Source organism: Aedes albopictus, chromosome 1 (assembly GCF_035046485.1).
Source record: "Aedes albopictus strain Foshan chromosome 1, AalbF5, whole genome shotgun sequence".
NCBI lineage: Eukaryota > Metazoa > Arthropoda > Insecta > Diptera > Culicidae > Aedes > Aedes albopictus.
This window is the reverse complement of record NC_085136.1, coordinates 76517826-76539508: the sequence shown is the minus strand read 5'-3', so window position 1 is coordinate 76539508 and position 21683 is coordinate 76517826. Positions and strand designations below refer to the sequence as shown.

At 37.1% G+C, this 21683-nt stretch overlaps 1 protein-coding gene across 3 annotated transcripts in view; it reads right to left on the bottom strand.

The window, feature by feature from the left end:
• Nucleotides 1–21683, bottom strand: part of LOC109422047 (uncharacterized) — an 88891-nt gene that overhangs the window by 39496 nt on the left and 27712 nt on the right. The window contains exon 1 of one of the 3 annotated variants that reach the window (XM_062844879.1): nt 3393–3636. The exons of 1 other annotated variant lie outside the window; for it this stretch is intronic. The gene's annotated coding sequence lies outside the window, so the exon portion shown is untranslated. Of the gene's footprint in view, nt 1–3392; nt 3637–21683 lie in introns of those variants that run through there. One more of the 3 variants, XM_062844880.1, reaches the window with a different exon arrangement.

Genomic DNA, 21683 nt, shown 5'->3' with positions numbered 1-21683 from the left:
AGAATCCTTTCAGGATTCTGAGGAGAATCCTTTCAGGATTCTGAGGAGAATCCTTTCAGGATTCTGAGGAGAATCCTTTCAGGATTCTGAGGAGAATCCTTTCAGGATTCTGAGGAGAATCCTTTCAGGATTCTGAGGAGAATCCTTTCAGGATTCTGAGGAGAATCCTTTCAGGATTCTGAGGAGAATCCTTTCAGGATTCTGAGGAGAATCCTTTCAGGATTCTGAGGAGAATCCTTTCAGGATTCTGAGGAGAATCCTTTCAGGATTCTGAGGAGAATCCTTTCAGGATTCTGAGGAGAATCCTTTCAGGATTCTGAGGAGAATCCTTTCAGGATTCTGAGGAGAATCCTTTCAGGATTCTGAGGAGAATCCTTTCAGGATTCTGAGGAGAATCCTTTCAGGATTCTGAGGAGAATCCTTTCAGGATTCTGAGGAGAATCCTTTCAGGATTCTGAGGAGAATCCTTTCAGGATTCTGAGGAGAATCCTTTCAGGATTCTGAGGAGAATCCTTTCAGGATTCTGAGGAGAATCCTTTCAGGATTCTGAGGAGAATCCTTTCAGGATTCTGAGGAGAATCTTTTCAGGATTCTGAGGAGAATCCTTTCAGGATTCTGAGGAGAATCCTTTCAGGATTCTGAGGAGAATCCTTTCAGGATTCTGAGGAGAATCCTTTCAGGATTCTGAGGAGAATCCTTTCAGGATTCTGAGGAGAATCCTTTCAGGATTCTGAGGAGAATCCTTTCAGGATTCTGAGGAGAATCCTTTCAGGATTCTGAGGAGAATCCTTTCAGGATTCTGAGGAGAATCCTTTCAGGATTCTGAGGAGAATCCTTTCAGGATTCTGAGGAGAATCCTTTCAGGATTCTGAGGAGAATCCTTTCAGGATTCTGAGGAGAATCTTTTCAGGATTCTGAGGAGAATCCTTTCAGGATTCTGAGGAGAATCCTTTCAGGATTCTGAGGAGAATCCTTTCAGGATTCTGAGGAGAATCCTTTCAGGATTCTGAGGAGAATCTTTTCAGGATTCTGAGGAGAATCCTTTCAGGATTCTGAGGAGAATCCTTTCAGGATTCTGAGGAGAATCCTTTCAGGATTCTGAGGAGAATCCTTTCGGGATTCTGAGGAGAATCCTTTCAGGATTCTGAGGAGAATCCTTTCAGGATTCTGAGGAGAATCCTTTCAGGATTCTGAGGAGAATCCTTTCAGGATTCTGAGGAGAATCCTTTCAGGATTCTGAGGAGAATCCTTTCAGGATTCTGAGGAGAATCCTTTCAGGATTCTGAGGAGAATCCTTTCAGGATTCTGAGGAGAATCCTTTCAGGATTCTGAGGAGAATCCTTTCAGGATTCTGAGGAGAATCCTTTCAGGATTCTGAGGAGAATCCTTTCAGGATTCTGAGGAGAATCCTTTCAGGATTCTGAGGAGAATCCTTTCAGGATTCTGAGGAGAATCCTTTCAGGATTCTGAGGAGAATCCTTTCAGGATTCTGAGGAGAATCCTTTCAGGATTCTGAGGAGAATCCTTTCAGGATTCTGAGGAGAATCCTTTCAGGATTCTGAGGAGAATCCTTTCAGGATTCTGAGGAGAATCCTTTCAGGATTCTGAGGAGAATCCTTTCAGGATTCTGAGGACAATCCTTTCAGGATTCTGAGGACAATCCTTTCAAGATTCTGAGGAGAATTCTTTCAGGATTCTGAGGAGAATCCTTTCAGGCTTCTGAGGAGAATCCTTTCAGGCTTCTGAGCAGAATCCGTTCAGGCTTCTGAGGAGAATCTTTTCAGGCTTCTGAGGAGAATCCTTTTAGGCTTCTGAGGAGAATCCTTTTAGGATTCCGATGAGAATCTTTTCAGGATTCCGAGGAGAATCCGTTCAGGATTCTGAGGAGAATCCTTTCAGGATTCTGCGGAGAATCCTTTCAGGATTCTGAGGAGAATCCTTTCAGGATTCTGAGGAGAATCCTTTCAGGATTCTGAGGAGAATCCTTTCAGGATTCTGCGGAGAATCCTTTCAGTATTCTGAGGAGAATCCTTTCAGGATTCTGAGGAGAATCCTTTCAGGATTCTGAGGAGAATCCTTTCAGGATTCTGAGGAGAATCCTTTCAGGATTCTGAGGAGAATCCTTTCAGGATTCTGAGGACAATCCTTTCAAGATTCTGCGGAGAATCCTTTCAGGATTCTGAGGAGAATGCTACTTCTGTGCAGGATCCTTTCAGGAATCTGTGGAAAATCCTCTTATAATTTTGTGGAGAATCCTTTCAGGATTCTGAAGAGAATCTTCTCAGAATTCTGAGGAGAATCCTCACAGGATACTGAGGATTATCCTCTCAAAATTTTGTGGAGACCTGAAGATGTTGTGGAGACTACACAGAAACTTTCCAGAAGCCTGGGAGCAATCTCCACATAATCCTGAAAACGAGAACACTTTCTAGTGGAATCAATGATGGGATTCCTGAATAAATTCCTGCGTAAGTTTCTAGGGACAATACTTGGTGTGATTCAAAGAGAAATTTCAAGGGAATTCTTTAAGAAAATTCGTTTATAATTTTTGAAGGAATCTCTTAGCTCGCACCTTTATCACCGAACTTTTTCAATAGTTCTCACAAATTTAAATGATAAATAGTTCGTCACATAAAAATGGAAACAATAGGCTGGGGAATTACTGATATATGGCAAGTTGACTAGTTTGTATGGGAAAACGGCTTTGGTCCATTTTTATTGTTCAATCGCTAAACTACAACACAGGGTATAACAGACACTTTCATACACAATTTCGATCATTTGAGCTAGTCAAATTTCGACTTCGTTGCTTGTTTTCAAACACAATGAGCTTCTTGGACCACTTAGAGGCCACCTATTCACCCACTATCCAGTAGCGGTGGACAACAACACCCAACACCGCTCCAATCCGAACACCAACCAACCACACGCCCGCGTTGGGCCGTTGTTGGCAATTTTCCGATTTGGTGGTTTTCCCGACCTGACAACGACGACGACGGCTACGACGGCGACGCTGCCGCGGCCGCGCGCCGACCAACAAGAAAATAAACTTTGTATTATTTTTAGCTTTGATTTCGTTTTTCATTGCCTTCCATCGGCAACACACACCCGTCGTCGAATTTCAATCTTCCGCCTGTTTCCACTAAAAACTTTTTCTTCTTCCTATTTTTCTACTGCAAATTGGATTAGGATTTCGTCGAAGTGTCGTCGATTGTACACAATTCACCCCACCCACCTCCCCTCAAAACCCCTATTCGACCAGGGGGTGGTTTTGCGTGTTATCACGGGGAAAATTTTCACCGAATGCACTCATACACACATGAACGTAAGGATTTTCACCCCCCTCGATTCCACCGATGGGCAATGCGATGGATGGGTGGTGTTTTCCCTACCGCTTCGATCACTTTCAACCTCCAGGAAAAATCACATACTTTTAGGGGTCACATGAACACCGCGCGCGGATCTTTTTTCCGTCACCGTCACCTGACGTGTCGTCGTCGATGGATTGATTCCAGATTGTCACTAGCTACTGGATTTATGACCGTAACTGTTTAAACGCGCGGAGATGACAACTTTTGCGTGCGAAAAACCTCGTCCGAGTTCAGAAGTGAAACTGCGATGAGTGACTACGCGACCGATATTCTAAATAGTGTGTTGACCGTCCGCGAGAGATACGTAGGGAGAGCAAATGAGAGCTAGTAGTAGCGAACCATCTAGGCGTATGGGGAGGTTGGGGTGAAATGCTTCGCCAAGAAGTTAAAATTGCTAAACTTTACTCTGAGAACACTTTGACACACTGATATTTATATCGCACAGACATTTTCATGAAACATAAAAACTTTCCAAAGGTTGATCCAGTTAAGACTGTTGTTTTAGTTTTTATTTTATTTTTTTAGAAATAGTGTTTAAAAGTATCCACTGAACCTTTTGAAACACTCATTTCGTATAGGTTTCATTGAATTTAGATTTTTTCATATTCTAGTTTTAATCCATCAGCGTACAGTGATCTATTTGGGTTACTGGTCATTTGGCCGGATGCCGTTTGGCCGAAAAATGAATGATGAATAAGTGAACATGCAACTGATGTCCGTATCAGTATAACTCGAAAGAACAGCCTACACTGAACTACAAATTAACCCAAATTTAAATTGTGTTGACACAATCCCGGTTTTCAGTGGAATTACTCAAATTTGCGTCAAACAGCGATAGTGGTGAGTAAGTAGTTCTCGTTTGGTGGCGCGAAAAATTTTACCCAGTGGTAAGTTATTTTCACCCAGAAGAGACCTTATTTGACGCAAATTTGGGTTAAATCAAGATAACCCAAATTTGGCTTCTTCCACGGAGCTGGTAAGACGTGTCGGTTCTTCTCTCTCTGTTTTTGACAACATTCGTGTGGAGTGAGAAAGAAAACAACCCAATGCTGAGTAAAAACTTGAAGCTGTTTAGGCAAATTTCAGTTTTTGAAACTTATTCGCTGGGTTAATATATTTTTCCGTTTATGATTCAAAGAAGGAAAAATCTTTGATAAACTTTCATTTTCAACGCCAACGAATCATTGAATGGTAAAACTAGAAAGAACAACCTATGATTAAAAGAAAAAAACATTTCTGATGATCTTTTTGGCAGTTAGAATGTCAAAAACTTCCTCTGAATTCTTCTGAACATAATTCGACCAAACGGCATTCGGTCAAATGGCCGGACACCATCTACATATTTGACATCAGTAATTATTACGATTACAGTGGTGCAAAAAAACATGTATTTCGTCAAGCGTTTTTGACAAAGTTGTTTAGGTGGTCAGAGACTCTATATGTACTTCTTTCAGCCAAATCGGTTTACTAGAAACTGAGTACCATATCGTCAAACTTGGTCATTTTGTATGAAATAGGACCGGTGGTCTTATTGTTTTGTCCGACACTGTATATCTTAAGAATTAGACTACATAGAACAAATTTGTCTTCAGCAATGTTGAGACACCAAGGACCATACGTTATTGAACTAGTTGATTCTAGGATAATCCGCTAGGTGGCACTAGGCACTTAACAAAATTTTAAAATTCTATATTTCGTATAAAAGATTTTCGTCTTCGCCATAGTTGATCAGGAGATCACGAGCTATCCGATGATGTACTAGTTGATTCTGGAATTATTCACTACGTGTCATGTGAATAAGCGTGAGTAATAGACTAATCTAAAATATATTATTACATCCCTCTTGGAACCGTTTCTGCTACCTAGCTTAGTGTTCTATAGCCACTTTCGCAGTTTTATGAGAATTTTCGGTGTCGAAGATGTTTTTGCATTTGCATATTTTGTGACAGATGCATGTTCAGAGAAATTCGAGAAATTTTCATTATTTAGAAATAAAGCCTGTACCGAACCTGGGATCAAACACAGATGCCTCAAACATAGCTGTGCCCTGAAATCAACACATTCTTCTGTGAAGCTAAGACAATCATTAAATTGAGTATTTTTCGACGGTCTGTTGCTTCATATTATACAGCGATGACCCGAGGTTCTCGACTCTTTCTTGCATTTTAGATGATTACTTGTGAAATCACTGAAGTGAGTAATCTTTATGGAATCCATAGAAGAGTTCACAAGGAAAACATTGCAGGACTTCTAGGAGGACTCTCGCCTCTTTGCAAACTCCTGGTGGAATATTCGGAAGAATTTCTGCATTAAAAAATGGGGAATTTCTGACATAAGGAATACTAGAAGAAGTCTCAGGTAAAATTCATGTATGAGTTATACCAGAAATCATTGGGCGCTGTCCATAAACTACGTAGACTCATTTTTGGGGCTCCTCCTCGTAGGCGTTTGTCCATACAACATTATCGGAGTTTGTATAGACCCTTTTACTTTACAAGCCTACACCACCCCGCTACCCCCAGAAGCCTAAGCTGTTTACGGACAGACCCGGAAAAATCTCAGGCGTAGTATTTAAAACGGTTACAGAAAGAATTCAAGGAAAAATATTCGGGAGTATTTCCTGAAAAATGACAAGAGGAATTTCTGAAGGATTTCCAAGCAAGATTAACTGGAGAAATCTAAAAAGGAATTTCTTGAAGAATCCCAACAGGAACTCCAGGAGAAATCCTAGCAGATATTTTCGAAGAAATCCTAGAAAAAATCTCTGGAGAAATTCTCTTAGGAATTCTAGAAGAGATCCCTAGAGAAATTATAGGGTTTTCTGAAGTTAATTTGAGGATGGATTCCTAGTGAAATCTCATCAAAATTTCGGTGTGTAAAAGAGATAACTATGTGAATTCCAGAATGAATTTTTGAAGCATTTTCCTGTAGGAATCCTAGCACGAATAATTGGTAGAATTCTTATGAGAGTCCCTGGACAAATCACAGAAGGAATAATTTGAAAACAGTTCTCTGGTGGAATTATATACAGAATCCTTGAATGTGGAGCGGACCTGGTGTGATGGTTAGTACACTTGACTATCACGCCGAGGACCTGGGATCGAATCCCACTCCCAACAAACTCGCAAAATTTGAGTTCTTCCTTCGGAAGGGAAGTAAAGCGTGGGTCCCGAGATGAACTAGCCTAGGGCTAAAAATCTCGTTAATACAGACAAAAAAAAGAATCGTTAAAGAAATCCCAGGAAAAATCCAATTCGGCATATCTAAAGGAATCCTAGGAAGAATTGCTTGAGTAACTGAAAAACAGTAGAAATTTCTGGGTGCAACAAAGAAGGAACGGCCATGGCCTCCATCAGCAACTCCTGGATAAATCCCTGCACAAATTTCTTGGTGATTCACATAAATAACACAAGTTTACAAAATAAAACGAAAGTCGTGAACTTCTGTCAACGACCAAAATTTTTGAAGCACAATTTAGTGCTGATTTCGAAACCGACCTTCAAAAATTTTTAAGTAGAACTGTTTTTGAGTTTTAGCTCAATATCGAGTTTTGCAACTTTTCAAAATATGTAGTTTACTAAAATTCAAATATATTGCGTTTTGTTCAACCAATTTAAAATCTTTTTCCATAAATTAAAAGCTGAATACAATACCATTCGATCATCTGAATACAGGATTTGCGTCAGATTGATGAAATTCAAGATATTGGCGAGTTTTAGGGACGATCTTCTTAAATTTTAGCAAAATTCCCAAAATTTTTTGAAGAAATGTATTTTTTTCAATAAGAAAAAAACAACTAAAAAAAAATTTTTCGACGTTTATTTGACATATCATATGTAGGCAAGTTACAGTAAAAATTTCAGCTCAATCGGATCATTGATTACGGAGAATGAGATGTTTGAAGTGAGCGACTTTGCTTAAAAATAGAACAAAAATCGATTTAAAATAATCAACCTTGTATGGAAAGTCGAAAAAATTTCCGCTCTACTGTAATTTTTTTCTTTCGCGTTTTCGAACTCAGGGCATGATTCTACACCAAAAATGATCATCAGCTTACCGAGTTCAAAAATGCTGTAAACTAGTGTAATTTATGGATCGATTTCAGCAGGCAGCGTTTGCTTTTGGACCCCAGTTCCGATTTCACAATTTTTCCCGTAACTGGATCTGCCAGCGACCAATTCTGAATGTCTTAGGTTCACGGGAAATCCTCGATCCAATACATCCTTTGTCTGGATGATTTAACTCAGTGGTCCTCAGGCTTACTGTTTACGCGGGCCACAATTGAATTTTTCAGGAAGGCTGCGGGCCGCAAGGCATTTGAGAATTCTAATTGATCAATTTGAATATAGTTTCAGGATTTAACTTCAACATACAAGTCATCCTTTATATTATACAGAATAATGTTTTAGAGTCAAAATGAAAAAGTCATATTTTTTTGGACAGAAGAAAACGATTTTAAAGTGAACTTTACTGATTTAAAATAACTTTTTTTTCATTTGTATTTTTTGCTTGGGAATTAATTCTCTCCTTCTTAAAAGGGCTTTGATAAAAATATTTGCTTTTAGTTTTTGCAGTCTTTCTAATATATTTCAAAATCTGATCGCGGGCCGCAGTTTGGTGACCACTGATTTAACTGATACTTGCTGATCTTCTTTTTCTTCTTCTTCTTCTTCTTTATGGCTTGATGTTCAAATTGGAACTTGGCCTGCCTCTCTTCAACTAGGTGTTCTTTGAGCACTTCCACAGTTATAAATTGAGGGAATTTCTTTGCATGCCATTGCATGAATTTGTACATTGTGTGGCAAGTACAATGATACTTGCTGAAACTTGGTCCAAATTCCTGGGTTGGTTGATGGTTCGTGGTTGCGCGGTATATAATAAGAATGGCTAGAACAACAATTGAATCTTGGAAATTCTAAATTTCTGCAATGCATTGCATTGGATTTTCAAGGTAGGTGGATGCCGTGAATCTTAGGGAGATTTAGGGGACTTCAGGAGCTTCAAGGGGTTTCAAAAAATGCAGGGACGTACCAGGGGGTTTCAAGAAGATTTAGGGCTCTTCTAGGGGATTGGGTGGGCTTTCAAAAAACCATGCAACCACTAGGAACCCTTATCAAACAACTTCTCCTTCAAACAGTGGCGTAGCTAGGAATTTGGGGGCCCGGTGCGGAAGCAAATTGGTAGGCCCCCCAGAAAATTTCATAATATGTACATATTTTACTATGACAAATCTATACATTTAACTGTCGAATGATCGCACTGTTGCATTTTGTACAAAACATTGAAAAAATCTCGCATTTTGTACTAAGCATTCTAGTGATGCTGGCAGTGCACTGCAGTGATGGCAAACGGAAGGTTAAACATTATCTATCTTATATTATTTACTGTATTCCTTCATGATTTTTTTCGGTAGCGAAAGTTTTTTTTTATAAGAATTATGCCGAAAAAGTTTTTAACAAATTATTTAGAAATTGCACATAATAGTCCTTATAAAAGGCTTTCAAAGATAAAGATTCATATCTCAAATCGACCACTTTTTGCTGTTATAGCTCGATGTGATTTTGATGTGTTATTCAAATATCAGTATTTGTTCTTGCCGAAATAGCTGAAAATTTCTAAGAACAAGTTTAGCTCTTCTACACAAAATGGAACACATACACAAGAGATGGCCCAATGTTAGTGAAATGCCATGTGTCCCTTTCTGAGCTGTTGAAACGAAGAACCGCATGCTCTTATTCCCATGTTATTTACAACAGCGAGCCACAGTTGAGTGGTAAGCATCGCCGCCTGTGAAACCTAAGGTGCTGGATGCTGATATTTTTTTTTCTAGAAAAAATTGACAAATCTTGTCTGCTATTTTTTTGATCTTGTAATATCTTAACGAGCTATTATTGGGTAGTTCACCATATAAGATTCTGCTATTATTTGAGGGGCCCAAATGCAAAGGGGTATAAGTGATCATTGTGTCGATTTTGAGCTGAGCATATCAAAAAATTCTCCAGATTTCAAGCTTTCAGGAACTTTTTTAAGTTTGTTTTTACGATGTTTGGAAAAATAAAAAAAAAACGGAAAAAATTGTGTCAATTTTGCAACTCCATACATTTTACATGGGATGAAAAATTGGTAAAAAACTTTAAACCTCATTTACTCGAAAGTGGGTTTTTGTCACTTACACTCCTTTGCTTCTAACCCCCTCATTTCTGTTCTTTTACCTCTTATATCAATCAAACCAATATCAGTTTTTGCTCTTCAGTAATTCAATTCAATCATTACTGAATATGCTATTCATCAGATTTTTCCACCTACTCGGGTTACCTTTTTCTTTGGGAAATCTTTCTTGAAGAATAATTTGTCTTCAAGAATCTTTTAAGTTGTTAATGCAAGGATGTCATTCAGTATTGAACATGAGCATGAGCATGATTGACCGCCCGCGGTTGCTCCTCTGTTATTGCAAGGACATCTGCATTTACACAAAGAACCAACAGATGAAGCTTGGGACTAGCCTTCTCTCATTGTGTGCAAGGATGTCATTCAGTATTCCTCTAAAAACGCACCTTCAGGAATAATTTTATTATTAGCTTTACTAATGAGGCTTTCAGCCCCATGGCTGGATCACCTGAGACATTCAGGAATGTTTTCAAAAGTACTACAGAGTAATTCAAAAGATTCTTGCAAAGGCTTCATCGAGTAAGTCTCGAAATTCCAGGAAAAATACTACAAAAAACCACCAATGATTCATTCAGAACCAGATATTCTTCCAAGAAATTACATCTGGATCCCCTCAGAGGAAGAGAAGGCCTTCTAGAATTTCTTTAAACCTTCTTCCGTTTCTTCCAAGGAATCCTCTAAATATTCCTTTGGTGATTTTCCACGAAATTCAAATATTTCTCCATATACAGGGGATAGACGAAATCATCGGGACAGGCAAAATTTTCACTTCTCAATTTTTTTTCAAATAGCTGTAACTTTTCGAAAGGTGAATCAAACATTCTCAAATTTTTAATGAGAGATGATCAACTAATTGTGAATTAGTGGTCTAATTTTGGAAAAGATCGGGCTATTCTGCACGAAGTTATGAAGATTCTAGAAAAAGGTGTAATTATCTGATTGCCAACTTTGAGCTGTTATATCTCCGAATTCAAATAACCGAATGCAAAGAAATTTCGACCAATTATGACTTATATAATGAGCTTTGGAAAACCTTTGACACAACATAGAATTCTCAACGCGGAAGAGAATTATAACGATTAGATTATTTTTCTAATAAAACACCAAATTATCCAAAATTTCAACATCGTTTCAAAATTCAGGATACTAATTATAGTTCATTTAAACTCCCGCAAATTGAGTTGAATATAAATATGTAATGAAGAAAAGTAACATCATAGCCGGCAATAAATTAAAAAAGTAATGGGGTGCATATTAAAAATAGACCAATTTACTAAAAAATCATAATATAAATTAAATCGCTATAACTGTTTTGCTTGTTGAAAATTTCAAATTGAGTCAAACGTTTTTCAGAGCTCATTATATAAGTCATAAATGGTCAAAGTTTCTTTGCATTTTGTTCATTGAATCCAGAGATATAACAGCTCAAAGTTGGCTATCGGATAATTATACCTTTTTCAAGAATCTTTATAACTTCGTGCAGAATAGCCTGATCTTTTCCAAAAATGGACCACTAATACACAACTATCATCATCTTACAGAGAAAATTTGAGAATATTTGATGCACTTTTCGAAAAGTTACAGCTATTTGCAATTTTTTTTTGAAAAGTGATAATTTTGCCTGTTCCGATCATTTTGTCTATCCCCTGTATTCTTCAAGCATTTCTCAGTTATTCCCTCAAATAACTTTATCAGATATTTCTACAATAATTAAACTTGGAATTTCCTCAAGCATTCATAACTTATCTTGGCGTCCTTTTTAAGATTTTCAAGAATTATTTCCTAGGATTACTTCAGAGATCCCACCAAAGATTCCTTTTTCCAAAAGTATTCTTCAAGAAGTTTCTCTAAGGTTTTACTAAGAGATTCATCCTAGAATTCCTCCTAGAAATTTCCAAAGAATCAATTGGATAATAATAAAACAAAATCTCCAAGGATTCCTACAGAAAAAATTGAATTAAATAAATTATATTAATTAAATTAAACTTTTGGAAGGACTTCTGTATGAATTCTTTCGAAAAATACTTCTGGACTTTCAATATCCATCAACTCTAAGAGTTTTCTCAAGAGTTCCTTCAGCAATTTTTGCTAGTATTCCTAGCACTTTTCAAAAAACTTCTATTCCGCTTTTTGATAAGACTCCTTAAAAATTCTTCCAAGAAACCTTTTGAAAAATAATTCTAAGTTTCCATCACGCATCTCAGTCAGGAATTTCTCCAGAATTTATGATTGATTCCTCCAGAATTATGACGTTATTTTTTATATAATCCGTGCTCACTTCTAACAAATATACAAAAATAAGAAGCAGAACAAAAAGCGCTTCACTCCTTTGTTTTGAGTGGTATGAAAATGGGAGCGTAAATAGTAAAAGAACAGATGCCCTATCTTATCAAAACAAATAACTTCTCCAGTAGTCTCTCCAAGGATACCTCCTAAGACTATTTTGCCACTTTCTGCAGGAGTTCTTTAAGAATACCTAGAAGCATCCTTTAAGTAATTAATGCAAGGCTAAGATTTCAAAGAGGATATCCATCGGGATTTTTTCAGGAATCACTTCAAGAATTCATACGGTTATTTTTCCAAGGATTTCTAAAATATTTCTTCAAAAAAAGTCTCCTGGAAATTATCAAAAGATTCTGTCAGAATTTCTACAAGGATCTTGTTAGAAACTCCTGCGAAGGTTACATCAATATTTTAAAGCATTCTGCTTAATTTTTTAATAACATCTCCAAAGCTTCTACCATTACTTTTGGGATTTTCCAGGAATCGATTTTCTAAGGTTATTCAACATTCTAAAGGAATTCCTTCAAAGAAGCGTGTAGAAATTGCTCCCAAATTTCCTTCAGGAATTTTTCCAGAGATTTCTTTAGTAGCTCATCCAATAAGTTTTCTTGCAATTTCTCCGAAGATTACTTCAGATTTTATTCAAGTGAGTATTCTCTTAAAATTTCTTTAATTGATTTCATTCATTCATTCTTAAACTGATTTTCCTAGGTATTAAACAAATAATTTTGTACAAGAAATCTTTTGGGATCCTTTCATGCAAGGATTTCTTCTTGTATTAATTCAATTACTCCTGCAAGAGTTTTCCGGAGATTCTTTCACAAATTCCTCCAAGAAATTCTGTAGGAAATCCTCCAGAGGAGGCATTGAGTGTTTTACTAGATTATTTTTTAGAAATTCCTCTAATAAGCCTATTCAAGGATTCATAAATTCCTCCAATGAATACTTAAGAAACTCAAATAAAAAAATATAAGAATTCTTTCAATTCTCACAGAAATTCCCCCAAGAAATTCTAATGGAATTTCTTCATACATTTTTAGGAAATTGTTTGTGATCTCTTCTGGTAATCATCTTAATTTTTTGGAAATTTTATTAGTAATTCTCTTGAGATTTTTCTCGGTCGTTCCGTTGTAAATTCTTTGATTTTTTTTAATTTGCAAAAGTGTATCTCGTAGAAAAGTAATAACAAACAAGCTTTTAAAAGTTGTCACTTAAATTTACAAACGAATCGACTAATTAAATTTCAAAGTGCCTATGGAATGAATTTCAACATTGAACTATTGAAAGTATTACAAATGTAATTGTGAGGTATATTTGCAAAGGGACTGCCGGTGGAACTTTCAAAGAAATTGCTAAAATCCCGTGATAAATTTCCAAAGCAGCTGGCCAAAGAGTTTAAAAAAGTAATGTTAAAGATATTTTCACAAATAATAATCTAATTCAACTTCGAATATTATCGCCGAGAAATTTCCAAAAGAGTTATCGAAGATTTTGATAGAAGTGCCGAAATAGTTTTCAAAAACATTTGCAAAGAAAACCCCAAGAATAATTGTATAGGAATTTTCGGATTAAATCCAATCAAAGCATTTCCCAATAATTACCCAAAAAAAAAACTCCGCCAAAAGATATTCGAAATTTTTTTTCAGATAACTCACAGAAAAACTTGCCAAAAAAAAAAAAAATACCAAAAAAATGCCAGGCGAGTTACCCAACCAATTCCCGTAGGGATTGGCATACAAGTTTCCAGAAAAAAGTTGAATTTATTCCGAAAGTAATTAGGGTAATTTTCCAATTGTTGCACGGTTAAAAATTCGCCAATTGTTGCACACCTCATAAGAATTACATGGAGTGTGCAACAATAGGCTAGTTTTTAGCTGTGCAACAATTGGAAAATTACCCTACCAGAGGTTTTCTCAAACACATTGTCAAAAAAAAAAAAAATCAGTGAAAAGTTGCAGACGGAATTCCCAACGAAATTTCCGTTGAAATAAAAATCTGAAGAAGTTCGTAGAAATAAAAATCAGAAGCCATTTTTGTAGCATTGTCGAGAATTAGTTGAAGAAGTTTCCAAAGGAATTGCCTAACAATAAATCAAAAGTATCACCAAAGGAAATTTTCAGAGCAATTGCCGAATGAATTTCCAAATTAATGTTTAAAGATCCTTAATGAATTTGTACACGGGTTTCCGAATTAGTTACTGAAAATAAAAATAAAAATAGGGAATCGCGCCACTTGGGCGGTGGCTTCTATTTTCGTCTGTTTCCCGCTATAACTCTGTCAAATTTGAACCAATTGACACAATTTTTGGAATGCAGTGAGATAGGTATAGTATTCACCCGTGTACAACATTTCAAGTGAATTGGTTTAAAATTAACTGAGTTATAGTGGAAAACAGACGAATATAGAAGCCATCGCCCAAGTGGCGCGATACCCTACTTCAGAAATTCTAATAAATAATGTAAAAATTCTCACAGGAATTCCTCCAAGAAATTCTACTGGAATTCCTCAATGAATCATTTAGAAATTCTTCCAAGGTTTTTATTAGATTTTTTTCTATTGATGCCTTAAAGGGTTTCTTTAGTGATAACACCAGTTTCGTCCGGATTTCCTTCACGAAACTTCTAAGGAAAGTTTCTAACGATTTCATCAAGCATTTTTTCCAAGTGCGGAGCTCCAAAAACTCTTTCTGGGACATCTTTTACGATTCTTCTGGGTAATACTTCAAGGACTTCTTTACAAATTCCTCCAAGATTTCCTGCGAAAGTTGCTACAGCGATTCCTTAGGAAATTCCTCCTTCATTTCTGAATAAATTTCTTCAGTATTATGTAATCCCAAGAACTCCATAAAGAGTTTCTTAAATATATCCACTAACGCTTCTTTTGAAGCTACCCCACATGTTTTCTTCAGCATTTTTTTCAGAGGAATACTTTAGGAATTCCTTCAAGAATTTTTTTATAAACTTCTTCAAGGGTTCATTTTGCACTGCCTCATATGATTTTGAAGTCCTTTCAAGGATTTCTTAAGAATTTTTTCAAGCATTTCTTTAGTCATACCTGCAGGGATTTCCTCAGAAATTTCTCTAATAATTGCTGTAGGAAATCATCCAAAGACTCCTTAGGCAATGTTTTCAAGCCCTCTTTCAAAATTCGTTCAATAATCTTTCAAGAAATTCCAGTAAAGATTAAATCTTTTCTCCAAGGATTTTTTTCAAGTTACGAATAAAGATTCGTTCATGGATTTTTCAGTTTTTCTTCAGATAACCCTACAAAGATGAACACATTCATCCCCAAAGTATTGCTGCACAAATTTCCTCATGGGGTCTTGCAGAAATTCACCCAAGGCCCCCTGAGGAAATTCCTCCAAGGAAATATGTAGGAATTATTTTGAAGACTGTGTTTTTTTATTTGCACCAAAGAATTTGGAATTCTTTACTAATTCTGTAAAAATACTTCCAGAACATCATCAAATATACCTCCAAAATCAACCCAATGATTCTTTCCTAACACATCTTAGAATTCATCCAGGCGATTTTTCAAGGATTTTTTTTAGAAATTTCTACAAAAAAATGCTACAGACATTTCTACAAGGATTCCTTCGGGAATTCATTCAAATTTCTTTAGAAAATCTCCCAAGGATCCATTCAGGTATGGTACGGCTCCAATCATGATCTCAAAAAAATCATAAATGATATTTTCAGTGAGGAACTCCTGCAAGATTCCTTCTTGAAGAAATCTCTAAAATCATACTTGGACAGATTTCTTATGGTCCATCTAAAGGATTTCTTGAAGGGCATTATGACATAATCCTTCAATGGCTTTATGATCGTTTCCGAAGAGCTATTTCTGAACGATTGCTTGAAGAAATTCGTACAAAAAAAATCTCAAAGGGATTCCTGAAGGATTTTTCGATAATTTTTTGAAGAAATTTCTGAAGAAATGTTAGGAGGAGTTCCTGAAGGAATCATTGTAAGTATTCGTTAACCAATGCTTAGAAATTTTTTTAAGCAATCCCTAAAAAATGTTCTGAAGTAAATCTTAGAGGAATTTTTGTAGAAGTCTTTGAAGTAACTGCCTGATAAATCGTAAAAAGATATTTTTGCCCGAAGGAATTCCCACAGAAAGCCTTCAAGGACGTTGAATGCGTTCAGTTCTTAATTTTGATGAATGGGGCCCCTGAATTTCAGCTGCTATCTTAAGCTAAATCAAGAGCTTTGTTTGGTTCTGTGGTTAGGATATCATGATGTTTTCATAATGCTCATGAATTTTATTTCCATATCGGTACTGAATATCGTAAAATTCAATTTTGATTTTGAACACATTTTTTATTGTATTTTGGGGCTCCTGCAGGTGCAAAGAGTAGTCATCAAACTAATATAAACAAAACTACACGAATAAAGTGTATACATTTTTAATTGTTAATAATAGAACTTCAAAATAGCCATCTGTGTTCCCCATTCCCCCTGAGGGCCCATATAGCCGAGGCGGTAAACGGGTATTCAGCATGACCATGCTGAGGGTGACGGGTTCGATTCCCGGTCGGTCCAGGATCTTTTCGTAAAGGAAATTTCCTTGATTTCCTTGGGCATAGAGTATCTTCGTGCCTGCCACACGATATACACATGCAAAATGGTCATTGGCAGAGGAAGCTCTCAGTTAATAACTGTGGAAGTGCTCATAGAACACTAAGCTGAGAAGCAGGCTTTGTCCCAGTGAGGACGTTACGCCAAGAAGAGAGAAGAGAAGAGAGAGTTCCCCATTCCAAAATCTCTTGATCATCACGAAAAGGCCCCTGCATAACTATGAGCAGATCGGCAAGTGTTGAACTTATACTTATAGGAATCTTTCTCTAATCACAGAATTTTATTCAAACTGGGCCCCGAATTCAGAGGGCCCCCAAATCAGGGATGGTTTATAACACTAGACCTGCCCTGATTTGGAGGCCCCCTGAATTCGGGGGCCCAGTGCGGACCGCACCCCCCGCCCCCCCCTTGCTACGCCACTGCCTTCAAACGAAGTGTCGTGATTCGTCAAGCGATTTCTAGGCAAAATATCAAAGAAAAGTCATTGGTCGCCCAAAAATTCAAAATAAAGAAAATTCCCGAATGGATCTCACATTTTTTTAAAGAGTTCCTGGAGGAATTCCTAAAGAAATCCCAGGGGGATTTTCTGATAGAAACTCCGATTTCCAATAAACAAAAAATCCCTGGAGAAATTTCTAAAGCAAACCCCGGAGAAAATTTTTAATTTAATCCTTGGAAGATCGGTTGAAAGAATGGTTAACGGAATTTCAGAAGGGGTTTTTGGAAGCAAATCTAGAAATGTCCCGAAAAAATAGGGCAAATCTCTGAAGGATTTTCTAATGAAATTCATGGAAAACACACTTAACGTTCATACACAACTCTTTGTGAAACTTCTGGAGGAACCCCTAGTGGAATTGCTGGAGAAATTGGAGTTGGGAGAATTTCCAAAGTAACCCCAGTACAAATTTTTGAAGGAACTTTTGAAACATTTTATGAAAAAAAAACTCTCGAATAGTTTCTGAAGACATCGCTGAATGGAAGAAAGAAATGTCTGAATAAATGTCTAAAGAAACTTCGAAAGGAACCTCTGAACGAGTTTTTGAAAAAATCCCTGGAGGAATTTTCTGCTCTCAAGTTCATGTATAGTTGTTTGAAAAAAAAAAATGGTCGAATAACAGAAGTTAAGCATGCCAATTTCTTTGAAAAAAATCTTTGTGGAATTTGTAGAACAGAAGGAATTTCTATATAAGTCCTTGAAGAAAATTTCCAAATGCATGGATGATTTTTATTAAAAAACCGTGAGGCAATTTTTAGCAGAAAAATCGGACCAATTTCCGAAAAAATAGAGATTTTTAGAAAGAATTTCTGAAGAAATTTTTGGTAGGTTTTCTAAAGGAATCTCCAATAGATTCTCCAAAAAAAAAAATACGTAGAAAAATTACTGATTAAATATCCAAAGGAATTTCTGAAGCAATCCCTGGGCGAATTTCTCAAACAATCTCTGAAATGATTTGTGAAAAATCTTGGAGGAATTGGTGAAACAATTCATGCCGAAAAAGAATTCTTTGTGACACTTCTGTAGAATCACGTGGAAGATTTTCTAAAATAATCTGTAACATGATTATTTAATTTCGGAAGTTTTCTTCGGAGACCGTCGTAATGAAGTTGAAAATTCTGGGTTCACTTACTTTTATTTAACACCACAGAATTGAAACAAACGACGACCGAGCAGACAGCAGTACAAACCTATACTACTCGTACAGATAAGTCGTTCAACAAATACAGTACGACCAGTAATCATGCTCTATCAAGTGCTTGCACGAATGTCTAAAGTCCCTTGAGGAATTTCAGAAGGGATCGCTAGAGACATTTCTGAAACAATTCGTAGAAGATTTTTTTTGAAACAATTCGTAGATGAATTCCTCCGGGATGAACCTGCGTATGGCAGAAAAACCCTGCATCTATCTATCTTCTATATCTTCTATCATTCGTGCAGGGTTCCGACGTGTTCGTACGAAAAAATATCTGGGAATATCAACCGGGAACTCATCGAAAACGAGAAAGTTTGAATTCAATTTTGCGGGGCATTTTTCTAAAGAGCTGCATGTCTAAAAACACAGTAGGCAGGCAGTACGATGTTTGCCGAGACAGCTAGTAAAGAGCAGAGTTGCACTCTGTCACTGCCAATGATAAGCAAATCGCTGATTTTGATAGGCCACCTGCGATCCAAGTCAGCGTGCGCTCTATTGGGTCACCGTCACTTTCCTTGTTCCATCAGAACTGGACTGACTGTGATGGTGTGTGGAAATCACTGGTAGGCCATCTTTGAAATTCGTTCAAAAATCCTAATGAAGATTTACCAAGATGATATTTTAGTATGTGGTACAAAATAACAAGTTTTGCATGTTGGTCACAAGAAATTTCGAGTTTTGGCGAAAACCACTAAAATATCACAATAGTTGCAATGATTGCGATCTAGAGTGCGGGTCAATATCAGGTCGTTACCTATCACTGTTGTTTTGATATTGAATGGCCTGCAGTGATAGTGACGATGGTGCAATATCAGTAGTCACTTGACAAGACTGATATTGCGCAACTCTGGTAAAGAAATAAAAAGGAATTCTAGGGTAATTCCTCGGAGACATTTTCACTTTGCCTAGGGTATAACATTTTTCACATACGTCGGATCACTTTGCGGTCTTCTACAAAGTTTTTTGGCATATAGTCACCTACAATAATACCAAAAGGTTTTATTGTTGAACGCTTACAGCGCCACCTAGCTGCAAAGTTCGAAAACTTAATATTTCTGCATACATTTTGCCAAGTTTTCCCATACAAACTTTAAGCTTGTTGAGGGCCCCCTTAGGCTTCATCGATTTTGCTCAAACTTTGAACGTAGCTTCTGGGAGTGCAAAACTACTGATTAAGGAGGTAAGACTTGGCATTTATAATAATAATAATAATAATAATAATAATAATAATAATAATAATAATAATAATAATAATAATAATAATAATAATAATAATAATAATAATAATAATAATAATAATAATAATAATAATAATAATAACGATTCCAGAAGTTGAATTTCGTGTTCCGAGTTTATTTTGAACACAGTTCTTAGGCGGTAAAAATAAGAAGAACAGCATCCTTTTGTGATTTTGCGAACGAACAGTAGCTGGAAGATTTCGTATTCTTTGAAAGTATTTGGCATTAGTTTGGCAAATTTTATTTGTCTGAAGCTGACTTTTTCCTGTTCAAGAACTACGTTCTTAAAAATTCTGTTCGAAGCCATCGACAGGGGATATTGTTGCATTTGACGAGCTGTTCCATTTAATTGTGCAAACAACTGACCTAACAAAGAGGAGAATCGCTGAAAAGAGTCAATATTTCTTTAAAGACCCAAAAAGATTTAAAATATATCAGGAATAAATGTATTCTTTTGGTTTATTTATGTATTAAATTGCATTCAAAATTTCATCAGGTTAATTCTGGGTCTCTCTGAAAAGAATCAAGTTCCGTAACACAAGCAGATTGATCGGTTTCTCTGACAACATTCGATTAAAACTTAGTAAACCGATGTTCTGTTGACACACGTTCCTAACAATCGATTTTTTTCGGTAGGTTTGACAGATTGGTGTGCCAAGAAAAAGCTTACCGACAACTCGGTTTCGCTTTCTTGAACCGAGTGGACAACCGAGCATTCAGCAGATAAAAGCTTCAACGTTTGATTGCTTTGACATTCATGAACATAACAGAAACACATGTTTGATGGACAGAATGAGATTTGAATTATGAAAAGAAATCCACGTGCTCCGGTGGGAATCGAACCCACGACTCCCAACTCGCTAGACGGGCGCTTCTTTCCTCCAAGCTACGGAGCCACTTGAGCATCTCCGTCCCCTGAAGGTACAGAACTAAACTCTCGATTCCACTTATGCACATGATTTTTTCCTTTTCACAATCCAAATATCTACTTGTTCATCAAATTCGTGTTTCAGTTGTGTTCTTGAAGTCAGCAAACGTTGTAATTTCCACTTGGCTTGGATTGCCTAAGCAAAAATCGAGAAAATGACAGATTAAAGCTTGGTTGAAATTAAGCTTAGTTCGGTATTATTTTCTATGTGTGTACCATAGTTGACTCATCAATTCACTACCCTACTAATAAAAAATGCTTCCCGAGCCAACTGCTCCATGGCTATGGCTTCTATAGCAACGGTTATTGAAGTAACATTCCTTCATTCTCCCGATGTCCGTAAGGACGTGGCCGGTGTCGTTAATGATTTTGAATGATAAGGTACACCGGGGCAAGTTGAAACGGGTGGGGCAAGATGAAACAGCGAGTTAACATGATGTTATCCAAGGATGATAAACAGTTTGAATGCCATAACACAAAGTTTTTGATTCAAACAATCTTTTGGCGAAGGAAAAATTTCCAAAGGAGAGCCAAAGTTGAATCATTCATATGGAGATTTCACTTTTTTGAGCTCCGTCCCGAAAGGGATATTGATTGGTGCAAAGTTATTCGGCTAAAATGCTCATTACGAGGATAATGTTGAGGTGGATAATTTTACCCCAACGACACTTTTTGTATCCATTTCCCCACTTCCCACCACAACGAAAAGAGGGACTCTCTGCTGCTCCTCGATGACGACAGCGGACGCGTGTTGTGAGGTGGTTTGTGGATGGCTGGGACGAATGGTGGTGATGTGTGTTGTTGAGTTTCGTGTTTCTAGGTGACGGGCTCGTCACCAGTCCGTAACCGTGATCGAAACTGGTAGCTGAATTGGTGTTAGTGCTCCCAACCCCAACCCAAGAGAACGCGAAGAGGGGCGGAAAATTCAAGTTCGCCCTTCATTATGTGGACGGGAACGTGAGCCGTATCCTCCTGAGATACCTACATAAGTGGTAGTCTGAGGACTTTTGCCTGAAAAGTTGTGTGTGGTTTGGACGACACAGAGCCTGATAACATCAACAACATTAGACAGGAAATGGGCAGACAGGAAGAGGAAGAGAGAGTTGAGCGATTTTCCAAAAGACCACGTGAGAGCGAGAGCATTGAAAACTGGGATGGGTGGTTCGAAAAATAGAGAAAAATACTACCAAACCAATCATAGGTAGAGTTGAGGACAATTGAGTAAAATGCTCTTGACTTCAGTGGATTGATTCCACCAGAATGTCTGCAGGGGGTTTTAGCAGATTTCTCAGGAGGTTTTAGCAGAATCTCTGGGAGATTCTAGAATTTATCTAGAATTTATCTAGAATTTATGGGGAGATTCTAGCAGAATATCTGAGGAGATTCTAGCAGAACATCTGGCGAGATTCTTATACAATCTCAGG